At 42.8% G+C, this 16,554-nt stretch overlaps 1 protein-coding gene across 1 annotated transcript in view; it reads right to left on the bottom strand.

The window, feature by feature from the left end:
- Nucleotides 1-16,554, bottom strand: part of kcnq1.2 (potassium voltage-gated channel, KQT-like subfamily, member 1.2) — a 160,538-nt gene that overhangs the window by 55,122 nt on the left and 88,862 nt on the right. The gene's annotated exons all lie outside the window — the stretch shown is intronic.

The raw sequence follows: 16,554 nt of genomic DNA on the forward strand, positions 1-16,554 counted from the left end.
TACTGTGTGCAGGCACAGATGGAAAACATTGTTGTTATTGTGAATTTGATAAAGACATACTGTTGTTTTATAATTTCACGGGAATGGCGGAAGTTCAAAACCACATCATACTTTAAAAACACCCTGGTATTGATTTGACCATGAATGAATACCTACATAAAAACAATTAAGTATTTGTTACATACCAATACATGATTTTGACAAATTCTGCACCTCATACGACCAGATGTTTTGTTCCCGCCCCAAAGCTAAGAAGCTCTGACTTACGGTGTGCAAAATAAGAATAAAAACACAATTTCCATCCCATCATTTCAGTTGAAACTGAATCTGTTTATCATTAGGGTAAAAATGCATGGATGCTCTTAACCCAACTCATGGTGTCTGGGAAAAAAAGCTTTCCAAGTGTGATGTTGAGTTGAGATCTAATAAAAGTTAGTTTCAGGGGTCAAAAGGTCAGAGGCGCCTGAATCAGTGCAAGTGCAGAAAGGGGGTGTGGCTCGACAACATCAGAGTTCACCACACCCTTCAATACTGCCAGGCACTATGTAAGAGTCTCTGAGGCAAAATCACAAAAGGATTGAATTACTTTTGCAGCCGTTAAACCTGCACAAGTAAGACAAAAAGAGACCGTGTCATTCTCAAAGAAGCCGCAAAGGGTGAAGTACACCCCTAACTGCGCTGCCGAGCAAATAGCGCCCCTGTGTTCCTGTATTATTTGCACATATTCAAATAAGATAATAAGCATATATTTGCTGCAAAACGTTCCCCTTTCTATGCAAATGAGCCTCATTGATGTTTGCCCTACTGTTGTCCTGGCCGAAAACAACAATACCTTGCCACCTGGATAATTGCAATAACATGCAAAAAACATGCAAAAAACGTCAGTTTCAGAACTTTATAGCCGTGATAGAATAGTATTAACATTAGCTTGATACATTTAGACATTACATATATATTCATTGTGCTATCAGAGGTCACATCCATTCTTTGTAATTTTGCCATTCAATGAATTGTTGAAGAGCACTTCCATACTTTTCTACAGACTCAACAAAGAATGAGAAATACTTCAGAGCATTTACTAAGATAAAGTAAAAACAGCTCCCATCTGCTGAGTGAGCATAACTTTCTCCCGTTTTATTGTATGCCCATTTCTCTATCTGTCTTCTATTTCATGAACCGAATGAGAGACAGGTGACCTTTCAGCCAATTGTTGGTATCAGAGACATCAAAGTTAAGCTGGTAAACTGCGGGATGTGTATCTGCTGAGAGGAGTGGATTAACAGCAACTGACGTCACCAGATTCTTGCTTGCAGAGAGACAGAGATAAAAATGAAATTAAACAATATTTAAAAAATGGTAAGGATTGCATTTCTTCTACACACTTGCCTAAAGAGTGTGTACTGTAGGCAATGACATGCAAAGATGTCGTTTCAGAATGCAACTGATGTTTCGCGTGTGTGTTACTTTGAGCGTAAATGCTGCTGAAGATTAGTTCTTCCTCAACAGTCACTGACTCCTTTCTTATGTCAAAGTCTATGCTTTTGTATGTTGGCGGTTATGAAAATCTCTTTCAAACTACAGCCCAATCATAGAAGACACACCCACATGCACACACACACACACCCTTGACACACAAAACGCTCACCCCCCTCCCCGAACAGGGGTCTTTGTGGAGTCAACAAGTCGCTCTGAGGTCTTAATTAGGAGGAAGGACAACACAAGGACTTAACAGACAATGCGTTGACATGGGACCATAAAACATGGACATCAAAGGCTAACGGCCGCTGTCTTTTTTCCTGCCCTCTACGCAAGGCCTGCCCAAGCTATGAGAGGAAATGCACACAAACAATGCCAAACATAAAGAGCATGGGGCCCTATTTTAGAGAAAGAAACTACCCCCCACCTCTTTGCTCTCCATCATCGACCATGAGAAGGATGTGTTTTTTTTTGGTTGGAGCATAATTGGGAAAGAAAACACATGTAGGAAACAAAAAACATGTGCGGTTTTGATCGTGTTCAACTGTACCACGCTCCCTCCTTGCCCTCCTCCCGCTTCCTGACACAAATGCACACACATGTTCATCGGCTAAGTGTGATAAAAGAATAACAAGGAGGGTTTTTGTCTGACACTAACCCCCCCTCCACTCCCCTCCATTAAACATTTGGCACACATACACTGTTGGAATGTAGTTCCTGCATCTCTCTCCTGACGCTGCCCTTCAAACACTTGCCAGCTCTACCTCCTACTCATCTCTTTCTGCCTGCCCCTCACTCTTTTCTCTTCTTTGTGTTTATTTTTCATCTGTGCAGAAGATTTGACGCACAGTGTACTGTAACCTGGGGACTCCTCGAGTCAGCAAAGCTCAATCTCGCCCACGACGAATTCAATATATTTCCCATTGTCCTGCACTCTATGATTCTTTCTCTATTGGGAAAGCTCGTTTTGTGGTTTTTTTCTTCTCTTTCAGATTAAACCCTAACTCCTGGCTCTTCTCAACAGACTCTCTATTCTTCATTAGGTCAACTGTGGAAGTCATGAACAAGCTGCAGTTGATGAAGTCATGAACTGGCCTAGTCCCGCTCATGAAAAGCTGTGACAGATTTAGCCCCACGGCCTCCCCTGGACCCTTTTCTCTTAATAAGTTCTCTCTTTTTTCATTTTCTGATGGTCACTTTGGAGACCTCTGAGTTGTCAATGGCAACTCTCCCTCACCCCCCGCCCCCCCCAGCACTTTATTTGGCAGGGGACCGTCAAATATCCTGTGCTTCCATGGTGCGCTGCAATAACCTTGGAGTCAGTCGGGAGAGAGAAGCCTTAGACATCAATGTGCTACGCTCAAGGCCCAGCAAGAGTGCCGGCCTGTGTCTGTGTGTGTGTGTGTGTGTGTGTGTGTGTGTGTGTGTGTGTGTGTGTGTGTGTGTGTGTGTGTGTGTGTGTGTGTGTGTGTGTGTGTGTGTGTGTGTGTGTGTGTGTGTGTGTGATAAGCTTTATGACTGGTGCTTTGGTCCATCAAAGAGATGTGCTCCTCTGTTCTCCTCAAAAACAGACATCCCTTTATCATATCTTGGAAGGATAAGATGACTACATTCTTTCAGGAATGTTTGATCTAAAAGTGATGGCATGCCAGAGGGTGCCGTGGTAAGAATTATAAGTGAGACACTATATCGTGAAAGCCAAGTTTCTCCATTAAATGAGGGTTTTAAATGAAGGTGACTGTGCTCCTAAACCATTCTGCAAGAACCTCTCTCATGTTAAACTGTCTTGTGGGATTGGAGAGTGGTTCGAGTGCAAGAAATACAACTCAAATGTTTCTTTGTGAGGCATCTTACTTTTTAATATGCTTATTACTTGTCTTGTTTAATTTGTGAGATGTTTACAGTGCAACATTAAATCAATGGCTTAATGTCTTCATGTGAAATGCCATTTCCTTTTAAACAGAAAACATTCAAAGTGCATGTCACTTATGCTGCATTTCCACACAGCCCAAATCAAAATGTATCTCTTCCAATTTATTTATGATTCTGTCGACTGTCAATTGACAAACGGATAATTTGACGACAGCTCCTAAATGTTACCTATAGGATAACTTTCTCTGCTAAAGCACTGAGAAATCCAAATCACACTTTTTTGACGGCACAGTTGTCCCTCTCACTGTCCCTCTTCCATGCTTGTAGGCCCTTTGAAATCGCTTACCCTCTGTTTAGCGCTTTAGTTCTGTCGCTTACTGTGTGTTTCTCTGACTCTTTTTTTCTAAAAAGACACAGCTAGTTAAATACGACTTCTGATACAATGGTTTCCCTCCTCCCTGTGTAGTCTGCTCTAGTTGCTTTCATGCCGCCCCCTCCAGATCAATGGACACTGATCAAGACATGGTGGAGACAATAGCAGCAAGCGAGCCACATCAAAGCCCAGTGCCCATTAAAAGCTGATGACAAAGAGAGAACAGAGGGAAAGAGCCATGTTTGATGTGTGTGGCCACAGAGAGAAAACCAGAGAGGCCAAAGAGACTTTACTATCACCATAAACTGCTGCATCACAAACACAATGTGAGACTAATGTACTGTGGAAAAGGACACGTTGTCTATATACATGCATGAATGTATTAAGCAAGGGCAAAGGCAATTAAAGCTAGTTAACTATTTGATTTCCAACCCACAGGCTGGCACCACATACGTCTAAAGCAGGGGTGGGGAACCTTTTTCCTCTCAAGGGCCATTTCAATTTTTTCAACATCCTCCGAGGGCCGTACAAATTATTGACCTCTGCTTAAAAATACTAAAATCACAGCCCATTCATTTTGCCTTTCTTTCATGCTGTGCAAAGAAAAAGCAACCTCTTAATCCAGATATCTTACCATGACTCGCGTATGCATGCACGTGCACGGTTGTGGCATGACCACCAAAACAGAGAGATATGGACACAAGATGTGTGCAAATGTATTTAGTTTCCTATCCATGTGAACATGATTTAAGTGGGGGGTGGACCTAACCTCCTCTATGGGGGTCCGGGGGGCATGCTCCCCGGGAAGATTTTTTTTTAAATGTTGAAGTTAAAAGCATCAATCTGGTGCACTTTGAGAGCAACATTAGGAGATCTATGGATACATCTCTCAACATCCATATGAAACAGAACTGTAAGCAGATTTAATTTTTCTTTATGGATATTTTACAAATCACTCCCCTTTCAAACTGTATTCTTGTTTATTAATAACAACTTTTTTTTACTGTCATATAGTATTTTATACCTGTTTACTTTATTCTCTTGTTTTTGTATAACTATAATGATCATATAAAGACGTGCCTTTACCTCACTGGCTGCAGAAAAAGCTTCTTATATTCGTTAGCATAGCTAGCTAACCAGATGCTAATAACAACAAAGTTATTGACTGTATGATCAGTATGACAGATGAACAGATCGCCACTGGGCTTTCAACTAAAGACACAGCCACGCAAAAACTGGGGCATGTGTACGGCTCCTTATGGCTACTGCAATTTCTGAAGTCCCGGAGCGGCGTTCTGGTGCTCTCCGTCAGAACTACACCCCTGTCAGACGAGACATATACCACGTGATGACACGTTAGGCTCGTGTTGTGTTCAAGGACCCTGACCTTGGCCAGGAAAAACAGGCACTCGCTTGTTTAATTATTTTGCGGTCTAGATTTCTTAAATGTTTTTCTTTTTTGCGTGTGTTTATAAATTACCTCGAGGGCCGTACCAAATGGTCTCGCGGTCCATATACGGCCCGGAGGCCGGAGGTTCCCCACCCCTGGTCTAATGGCGCATTTCCACTACAGCGCGGAGCTCGCTTTAAGCGTGCCGTGTCGTGCCGTGCCCGTTTTTGGTTGCGCTTCCACTAGGCCTAGTTACGGCCCGGCCCGGGGCCAATTTTTCACCTCTTTTCTGGCCCGACAAAATTGTGGTTCTATCGGGGCCAACAAACAGGGCTGAGTCGGGCTGAGTATGCTAAACTAGAGAGCGTCGCTGGCAAGGGGGCTACAACTACAACAAGATGGACATATTTGACCGTGATTTAATTGTAATACACGTTTCAAAATGATGCCGAAGTAACAACATACTGATACCGGTTAGTAAAAACCATGAATTAATGCTTTGTCAAGTCTGCAGACAGACGGCAGGGGAAAAACCTTTTAAAATGCGTGTTTTTCTAGATGGAGATTGGCTAAGCTAACGCAGTATATGCTCCGACCGTCCACACTCACAACAACGGCCTATACAGACATAAATAAAGCAGCGACTGTATTCACCATGACACAGGCAGTCTGTGGTTTGTACTTGTTTAACTTTTGTCGAGTTTCTGAACATATATAAGGAGCTGTGAGCTCTGAGTGCTAACAGCTAACGGCTGTGTTGTGTTTCTGGAGTTCTCATTGAAGATGACGTCACGGCTCCGCCTACACTGCGTTACTATAGTAACTACCCCAGTTCCTAAACTGTAATGGAAGCGCAGCATGAAGTGAGTCGGCCCTGTTAAGGCCCAACGCGGCCAAGCCGTACCGAGTGTGGCCGAGGCCGACCGTGTAGTGGAAATGCGCCATAAAGGTACATGTGAATGACGGTCTGGCCTCTTTAGGCTCGTGAAAGAATCCCACCAATGAGAATAACCCTAGACATGCTCGACATCCTGGTGACCTCAGAAGATGTCCCACCCATATTTAATGTTAATGACACCAAGTCTCACAACCTGTCATTATTTGAGGAGAACAGAGAGGGCTCTTTCCCACCAAACGGAGAGAAGATTGGAGAGGAGCGCACTTCTAACAAGTAGACTAATGACTGGTGAACTCTTCCTGACACGACTCTAACTGCTAAATTAACAAACAATGTGGCCGAGGAGGTTTCTACAGTAGTTAGACAGCCAAGAAATAAGCTGTGGGAAAAAAAGCTTTTTGTTAAGGTATGAAGACCCAAAGAGAGTGTTATTTGTAAAATATAGACAAAAAACTGTAAAAAATAATCAAAGTGCACCAGATTGATGCTTTTAATTTCAATATAAAAAAAAAATCTTCCCGGGGGAGCATGTCCCCGGACCCCCCTAGAGGAGGTGAGGTCCGCCCCCCACTTATAAAAAATAGCACTTTACCCCTGCTTAGAGCTTACACCTATCATGCCGTGATATACTGTGTATGTGCGTGTGGGGAGTGTTGCAGTAGAAAATTCCACTGTAGCCCGGTACCTAAATGGGAAACCCTACATGTTTGAGCACCCTCTATGAAACGTCAAGCTACCCCACAGCACCCCCAAAAGAAAATATCTGGCACCACCACTGTGGGCTAAGCCCCTAATGTTTACAGGTCCAGGAAACGCCCCTGTTCTACGGGTTAATGCTCCAGGCCCGCTCAAGAGGAAGACGTGGCTGTGACTTTTCTTCAAAGAGAACCTAATTAGAGAGTCAGATAGATACGGGGTTAATGACCCCTTCTTTGCTCTTTGGTGCCAGACCTTAGTTTAGTCTAAATGTTTAGCCTACGGTGTGTCAATCATTTGAGAAAATACGTCAGCATGTGTCAGGGTCAGAATTTATTTTAAAGGCTATTTTTACCCAAACATCTGGTTTGATGAAGGTCAGTTAGCCAACCAACAACCTTCATCCAACGTGATCATTACATTAAAACATATATTCCTAAAATGTATTTTTCCAATATGGGACTGAAGACAATCTCCCTAGTTAAGTTGCAAAGCCGGTTAGACACAAATATAAAACAAATACCTGCAGAGCAGAAAAGTCGGTACCACTTTACAATAAGACTACCCTTATAAAGGATTCATAAAGGGTTTATAATTAGGTTATGAATTAGGTTGTAAACACTTTATTAATCATTAAGAACCATTTATAAACCAGCTCTAACATAGTTTTCACACATCAACACAGGCTCACTATTTGGCAAGATGACTAAGCCTTATATTGGCTACTTAGCGAGAATCAACTCAGTGAGCAACAGATACCAAGGATGCTGGCTGATGAAGAAGACAAAGTAAGCTAGGTAGCCAATATAAGGCTTAGCAGTACAGATAAATGTGGGCTCACTATTTGGCAAGCAACCGGTCACAGTTGCCCTGTTTATCTCATGTCTTATAAAAGCTTATTAATGGTTTATAAAGTGTTCACAACCTAATTAATAAATGAATTACAAACTATTCGTAAACCCTTTATAAGGGTAGTCTTATTGTAAAGTGGTACCGAAAAGTCTCTGATATTGGCCCTTTATTGGGGCGGTAAAATGCAGAAGTTGTGTTCCTGTTAACACACGCCCACAACTGTTGTTGCTACAGCTGCTCTGCTAACCTGCTAACATGGTGGACAGGTGGATTAACAACTTTTGCTGCTGTTGACATTTTAGCAAATAAAAATAATATCAGTGCACAGAACATCCTTTATAATATTTTAAGTGATTTGCTATAGTTATTTTCGAGGAGAATGGGGGTAAAGAGCACCATTTCCTGTAACGCATGTCATAGACGTTATGTATCAAGTAAAGGGTTGTGATTGGGCTCTTTAAAATGTATGTTTACTAACCATCAGAAATACAGCCTCATCGAATTGTAAGCATATACGTACTCTTGGTCTCTCTTAAGGGGCAACTGACTGACGCGCGTCAACTCATTAAGATAAGTCACTGCCCTAGTTCTAAGGGTTGACATGTGTCAACTCTTAGATTAGATGCTGCAATATGTGCACATTATCTCTTTGGACTGGCTTATTACATTTAAAGCACTATGACTCATCTTTATGATAATGTCAATATTATATTTAACTGACACAATATTTTGGTGTTTTCCTGTGAGCATTACATCCCCCTCATTGTACTTACTTTTACAAGCACTTTACATTTCTGACCCTTGTGGCTATGAGAGTATCCCTGCGGGTGTATATCGGTATTAAAGCTTGGCTGACTGACAAGTAGGGAGTAGTAAGCCTTGCAAGGGGCCACACTCTAAAAACAACACCAGCATCCAGCATAAATGGAAGCAAGCAGGCACATATATAGACATACATACCAATGCATGGACATCCAACACTTACAATTCCTCCCCGTTTAGACCAGCATTCTTGAGGTCCGGGGTATGCGCGCGCACGTTATGAAGACAGGAGGGCGATTGGGTTTCTCCAGTGGGGGACGAGGGGGTGAAGAAGGATTTATAATTCATGGCCTAATAGGATTTGTTGCTCTTTAGCAGGATTAGGCATGTTAGAGAAAGAATCTATTTATTGCTGCCAGTCGGGGGGTCCCCTCGCCTGGGTGGGGTTGGGAGATTTTAGGGGGAGGGTAGTGGTGAGGTGAGGTCGGTGGGGGGGGGGGGGCTGCACACTGGACTTTTGAATTTTTTTCTTCCAATCATTTTCCTGAGGATAACCTCTGCACCAAGGCCCCTGAGCACCCAAGCCCACCCTTTCTCTCAGCTCTTAGCCCCACTACAGCCACCATCTTTGGATTAAAATGTCTGTTTCTCTTTCATAGCGCTCTAATAATCCAAACACATGAGCCCAGTGGTCGGTCATGTGTGTATGTCCAGGGACAATTAGCACTGCCACAACCTCGGGGGAGCTAGGGCCTGCTGGAGGTGACGGTCACAGACCTGCCCACGTTCAGCCTGGCTTAACCCTGGCTTTGGACCCAGCAGGAGGACCAGGAGGAAGAAGAGAAGAGAGAACGAGGATGAAGAGAAGGAGAGAGAGAGAGGGAGAAAGGAAGAGATGGAGGGTGACCTGCGGGCCTTCTTAGCTAAGGGGCTCCCTTTTCATAAGCCAATGGGTTTAGATTATAAAACTGTGCTCCTTTTCAAAAGAGCATTATTCTTTCATTCATGTGATGTTGAGGCTACAGTGGGGGGCTGTCTGACATTAAAGACTGCTGTTTAATTAGGCCTTTCTTTAGTGGTCAGCCTTTGTGTCCTGCTTTCAGCTATGGGAGGCCTGGTTGGCCTCCCTAATGGCCAATGGCGGTTGCTGTGTGTCTGTTTGTATATGAGAGAAAGAGAGAAGAAAGATGTCAGACTTTTTTTTATCCTCCATTAATTTGCACATCACTGAATATCCAAATAAGCAAATATTCATGTTTTAGTCTCTGAATGTGTTCGTCTCAGAGAGAACGTAAGTCATTAGGGAACAAAGGCAACCCTTTTGTGAGGACAAGACATCATTTCAGAATAAATATATATCTTACGGTACGTCCACACGGGCAGTGTGCGTTGAAGCTTGCCAGTGGGCGTGTCTGGCGTGCGACCAACAATCAATCACATTAATCTCCCGCCCCGGACACACAAGCACGCGGTTTGATTGGCTAGAGCTTGTACTGGCATATGATTTGATTGGCTGGCGCTTCCGTCGACGTTTGAAAAGTTGAACTTTTCTCAACTTTTGAAGCGCGAAAAGTTTGCACAGTGATAAAAGCTAAGCCAACATAAACAGAGAAACAAAATAATGAGATTACCAGTAAATACATTCCCAGTCCCACATCTTTCCATACTTAAACTTGCTCATATTCCAGCTGCTTTAGTTTCTGCACATCAATCTGTATTAACAATACTGAAATTACATGATGGTAAAACTGAGGGTAAGGTTTTAAAGTTTTAGAGTAAAGAGAGAGAGAGAGATGAAGTGTTGGAGGGAGTGGTAATGGTAACAGTAATAAGTCACAGAGCAGAGGAGGGATTTATGGCTGCAGATGAGATTGTCTTTGCAGACTTTCTTTAAAAGCTTCCGTTCCTGGTCCTCCGTACAATTAGCAAACTGCCTCTGTCTCCAGGTCTGTCCCCGTCTGGACTGTGATTACAGCAGCAGTCCAAACACACAGGCAGACAGACAGGCAGGCAGGCAAGAGGAGAGACAGGAACGCTAGGCTGAATGGGGTTGGAAATCTCAACTAGTGATTTATTGCTGATAAGACATATTTAAAGGTTTTTTCCACTCTTTGATAAGTCTTTTTAGGATCATAGTGGGCTTCAGCTATTGCAACTATGGAACCAGAATGTAGCAGTTTAGAGTCTCCAGACCAGCAGACTTCAGACATACAAATTGGACTTAACTCAAAAGAAATGAGCACTTGGGACCTAAGAAAAGTCACAAAACCAGCTTGATCATGCAAGCTGTATATTTACATTTTGAGTAACTACAGAGAGAAACATTAAGTTAAAAAAGCACATTCAACACAGCTGCAGAAATGTGTACATTTGTAGTTCTGAAAGACTTCCAATTAACTTGCAACTTGCTTATAAACAACATTCTTACAGGATTTCAGATTTCACTTGGAATGGATATGGATTACCTTGCACTTCTCCAAAAGACTTGAAAACTGCTCAATCAATTACTTCCTGAATTATGTGTGGGAACTACTGTACATTACATTTTACAATACATGTCATTTGTTAGACGCTTTTATCCAAAGCGACTAACATACATTCAGTACTGTGGACAATCCCCACAGGAGGAATTTGGGGTGAAGTGTCTTGCCCAGGGACACAACGACATGCTGACTGCAGTGGGACTCGAACTTGCTATCCCCTGATTCAAAGTCCAGCACTCTATCCACTGAGCCACAGCCGCCTGTACACAAAGAGACAGGACTGCATCTATTTTTATTGCAAAGTGACATTATTCACCACTAAGCCAACACCTCAAACTTCATACAGTGTACAGCATACAATATACATATGTTGAGTATATTCTCATGTGTAAAATCCATTCCTCTTCATAGTTCTATCCTCTGTGCCATTGTATGTTGCTGCCTTTAAAATCTAGGTTAGGTTGCACTTTTATTTGTGGACATTTGTATTGCATTCTTTCAGAATTAGCCGTTTCTTACTTTGGAGTTTCATAATTTCAACAAACGTTGCTTTAATGTAATCCGGTCAAACAGTCAAGGGTCAGTTTTTAAGTCTGGTGGGATAGGCTTACAGGTTGGAGTCATGTAACTGGAACACATGACAGTCCATATAATTTCTAATTTATTTTCTAGAAAACAAGCGAACAAAATAAGGACCAGTGTTCCATTAAAGGGCTGATTACAGGCTATGATCCAGACTCTAGGAGTGTGTAAGCAGTCTAAGTCAGGCATTGCTTCTTGCTTGCTGCTATAGTGGGATCAGATGACCGTACACTGAGAGTTCACGGGCCCAGGAGGAGATGAAAGATGATCAGAGGGCTCCAGGGTGCAGCAGGGTCTATGATTGGTCAAATTAACCCTCCTAATGTTCTCTGGTGAGATGAGATGTGAGAGGGGAGTGTATCCGGGTAAATTATGGATCTGAATCACTGCTCTTAAGCTCCTCAAAAAATGACACGCTTTTGTTTCAACGCTTTTGCAATAGCTCTGTTGTGTATTATTCAAATGCTAACAGACAGCATTTAAATACTGGTCCAGGACCTGAGGCAGTATTGATATCTAAAATCTGATCTTACAGTAAGACCTGTTCATATCATTTCAGCATCGCTTGAAACTCGATTTGAATAATCTTTGTGTTATTTATTTCCAAGTTCGAAAAACATCAGCCAACGGTCAGATCTGCTGATCTTGAGAGCGCGCTCCAAAAGACATGAAATCCAATTTGCGTGGGAGAACAAACAATAGCCAGAACATTTGGGACAATGTTGAAAAACAGGAGCGGCTGCCAACCTTCAAAACAGAACACAGTGAACCGAGAATCCAATATATAAGACAGCAGAGAAAACTTAACCCCAAATCCGAACAGAATGTTGAAGACTATATTTGTTGTATTGGAATAATAACTTAAAGTGATAATACGTCAAACAGCCTTGCAGATTTAAGAAATCTCATGAACTCACTGGGACAGCTAATTGAATAGCTTAGGGACAAATGTTAGCACACAAACATGAGATTTGTGATGGTGCAAGAACATGCACAATGCTTTGTTACTGATGTAACACAACAGTGATATAACCACAGTGACCTAATAACACGACACAGTTTGCAAACCAGGGTAAGGCATATGATGAAAAATGACTTCCAACACTACTTCACACTGACAGACAGGAAAAACAGACATGCTGGCTCAGCGCCCGGAGCATTGAATGACAGGCTTAATTCAGAGGCATTTATTTATCATAATAGTAAACTAACTTCAGATCACTTGATAGCTGTCAACATGCTTCCCCTAACATCGGCCTGACACAACACTGAGCGACTGTGTCAGCAATGTTTACATCGGACAGAAAAGGGTAGAGACCACAAGGGATGGAAAGCAAAAATAAGAGCGTGAACGCAGCCCAAATGAGGAACAAAGAAGAAGTGCAGGATTCATCTTCTTTTCAAAGAGCTGGGTTATGAGAGCAGTTAGCTGAAACGAGGTGCTGGGAACGGGGTGCAAAGCCATAATTGGATGCTTGTTCCCGGCCAATTTTTCAGGGCAAATTATCAACGCATGGGTTGGATTGCTGGAACCACATTGTGGAGGTGGGAACAGTGGGAGCTTTGAGGGGCCGGCGTGACGCGCTAATAGAATCATTTAGCACGCTGGGATAACGACAGTATGTGATGGATGGAGCGAAGGCCGAGCATCTGCTGCCGCAACATTAGCCCTGCTGAGTCACCATGCTGCTGAGTGGGCATCAGGATCTGTGTGTTCCTATATATGAATGTGGTGTTGAATGTGTGTGTTGAAACTGTGTAAGCATGGCGAAGGCCCTCTCTGCAAAATGCACAGAGCCTTGTCTATCTCCGAGCGTGTGAGTAAAATGATGACTGGGCATGTTGCTTTTGGAAAGCCCCCTACACTGTGCCATCTCGGCATAGGTTCCGCCTTGTGTGCCCTCCCCCTACTCTCAAAAACAAACTGTCACTCACAGCTTGCCACTGACCTCCGCATTTTCAAACTCAAACAGGCAAAATAAATATACTTTGGATAAGAATAACTTCAGGAATGTAATCATTCCAAGCTTTTCATTTGTCGACACATAATGCTATACTGGATCACCACTTCAAAGTTAGATATTGTTAAGAAAATTGGAATAATTAAAAAGTTTCATGCTGCCATTGTCATTATGGCGAGACAGTTAGTGTCTATAGTTTATATTATGCTAGTGTGCCAACATGTATAGAGTTATGTCAGGCAGCCGGGGTTCTGTAAATGATCTCGGGTGAATCCAAACAGAGGTGCTTTTAAGGTTTGGATGGCCATGGAAATGTCAGTATCAGTGCAAAATAGACATAATAACATAAACAAAAGGGTATTTGATAGGAAGATTGTTACAAGACTCACATTTGAGTGAATTAAAAGAGACCACTGAACCTAAAAATGAAATTGTACGCACCACCATGCGGACACATTTTGGATGAAGTCAGTTTACCACCATTTATCTTAACTTTGCTACAGCCCTGATTTTTGCCTTTGGCTGGCATCTTTAAAAAAAAAAAAGGCCTTTATAAGAGGCTTGGCTGTAGAAAGTGGATCTAAAGAAAACAGAAATTAAATAAAATGTGTGAGAAATATATTTATATATATAAATATAATATATTATCCAGGAGTCTTCAATGCTGCTATCTCTGTGGAGCATCGATGTGATATGGGCACATTTGTAAAATACTTACAGCTCTTGTAATACATTTAATATTTCCTTTAAAATATAAATTCCTTCTGTTCTGATCATTATAATCATAAACTAAAAGTTGCCCCAACCTAAGCCTGCTGTTACTCATCTACTCTTTACAACGAACTAATCATGCTCATATGTTAATATTAAAGCACAAAGAGGACGCAGCATGTGCCTGGGTGCGTAGGATCTTAGAGTAGAAGGTTGTATGTGCCGTATTGGCATGCAGCCAGTGCAGGAGGGAGGACATTTCATACATGAAATCCTCTCCATGCAGGAGGTGAGGTAGCCTGGAGCTGCCAAGAGAGGCTCTTGTCCAGCCCTGCATGGTGCACACTGCTGCACCATGGGAAACACACCCTCACATACAACACACACACAATAGCACATATGTGTATTCAACACTCCTCTCACAGATAACGAAACACATACTCAGACAAATTCGGCCTCGAACACATGCACATAGAAACAACAGTGAGAGAAAGGGGGTGTGGGGGGGGGTGCAAGAAAAGGGAAAGAGTGAGAGAAAGGGGAGTGGGAGAAAGAGTGCAAGATAAAGAGAGGGAAAGAAGGGCTTCACAAACAAAAGAAAAGTCAGTTACACACAGGGAGCGAGGAGGGCCGGGGGGAAAAAAAGCAGTGAAAAAACGAAAATCAGCACAAAAAAAAAGGGCAGAGAGGGAAAAAAAATCTGCCTTCAGCCTTGCAGGGGGAGGAGTGAGAAGGAGAGGAGAAGGAGGACAGAGGGGAAGAAGGAAAAAAGAGATATGGAGAGAAAAGTAGGGAGGGACAGCGAAGGAGGAGGAAGAGAGTGTGAGGGCTAGGGGTGATTAGGCCTGGGGTCTCCTCGCTGCAGAGACACGTGCGCAGACTTAATCAAGTCGACGCCAGCCAGCCACATTTCCACATTACTCCCTGGCCGCTTGCCTGACAGGTCCGAAAGAGGGAAGGGAAGAGGAGCTAAAGGACTCCGCCTGGCCCACACTCCCGCCCTCTCCTCCTCCTCTTCCTCCTCCTCCTCCTCCTCTTCCTCCTCCCCACCCCAAGGCCCCGGAGCGGTGCCAGAACACATGTGAGCGCTGTTGGAGGGAGTGGATGGGTGTAAGTTAGGGAGCAAAGAGCAGAATATTACTGACTTCAGTCAATGAATTGTACCAACTACTCCTACTACCTGAATCAGTTGTTCTGCTGCTGCTGGTACAACAAGGCTGCACCATAAACTCTATTCATATTTGAAAGACTTCAGATCACAAAGTGAATAGTTAGACACCATGCATCTTCTTAGGACATTGCTATGAATCTACTGTATATTTAAAAAATATAATCTTGCAGAAATCTTTCTTTTGAAATGATTATTATTTCAGTGAATCTCACCTTACCTAGTACAGTACTATTGCAATCATACTGCCGTTTGGAAGCCAGCTCTGAACTGCGGTTATATTTCAAAAACATTTCTGGGAGGAATTTCAAAAGACTTATTTGAGCATGAGTGTAATTACGTTTCTCTTTGAGTCACAAACAAATCAGTATCATACACACAAAAGCACTCATACTAGAAATGAGTACCCAGCTGCAATCACACTCAGTTTCATACACTCTTATTCTTGACATCCTCTTCTTCTTCTGCACACTTACTCTTCCCTCTCTTTTCTCCTCCACTACTCCTGTTTCACGTTCATGTTTTTTCTTTTCTCTCTCTTTCTTTGCTGGAAGCCAAGTGGGTCTGGGCCCAAGGTGGGGTATAGCAATGTCATTTAATAAGCAGCTTAACTCCAGCACACACGCCACAGAGAGCGGACTGCTCCGGCATCTACACTACAAGAAATGTCAAACTAAAACTTAATCTTCAGTCACTTACTAAGTCAGGGTGGATTTTACAGCTCAATCTATATCAACATAAGTGCAATGCCAAGAACAACACAACCTATTTTTTGTAAGTAATGGAAAAGTAAATAATACAATCATCAGAGTAGTAAAACATTTCTATTTGTGTACAATTTACATTCCGCCTTTGCATTTTTTGCAGTGGAGCTCAGTGTTATTTCTCAACAATGAGGCCTGCTTACAGCATTTCCAGTAATGGGTCAACTTCTAATCTCCCGCGGTGAAAGTCCCTGATAGAGATGAAAACAGAGGGACGTTTGGTTCCAGGCTGCTGTTCTGAACAGCTACTGAGGTGTAATTTCAACGAAACAAGGGCCAGCCTGTGCCAGTCTAATCTCTCCTCAAATTATGCACAGGTGGTTTGGTGATAAGGTTAAGAGGTGTATACAGTGTGTGTGCCTGAGCATGTGTGTGTGTCCCCTGGCACCATATCAAGTAAAAAGCTCAGTCCTAAACATATGCATGTGTGTGTGCGCACGCTAACACACAAGGGGGCCTTCAGTGGTCTCTGACCTGTGAGTGAGGGCTAATTAAGTGAAGGGAGATGACAATGAACAAGGGCCTCCCATAGGCCAAGCCATCACTCAGGCCTGCTGTAATGAACA

This window comes from Trematomus bernacchii, unplaced genomic scaffold (genome assembly GCF_902827165.1).
Source record: "Trematomus bernacchii unplaced genomic scaffold, fTreBer1.1, whole genome shotgun sequence".
NCBI lineage: Eukaryota > Metazoa > Chordata > Actinopteri > Perciformes > Nototheniidae > Trematomus > Trematomus bernacchii.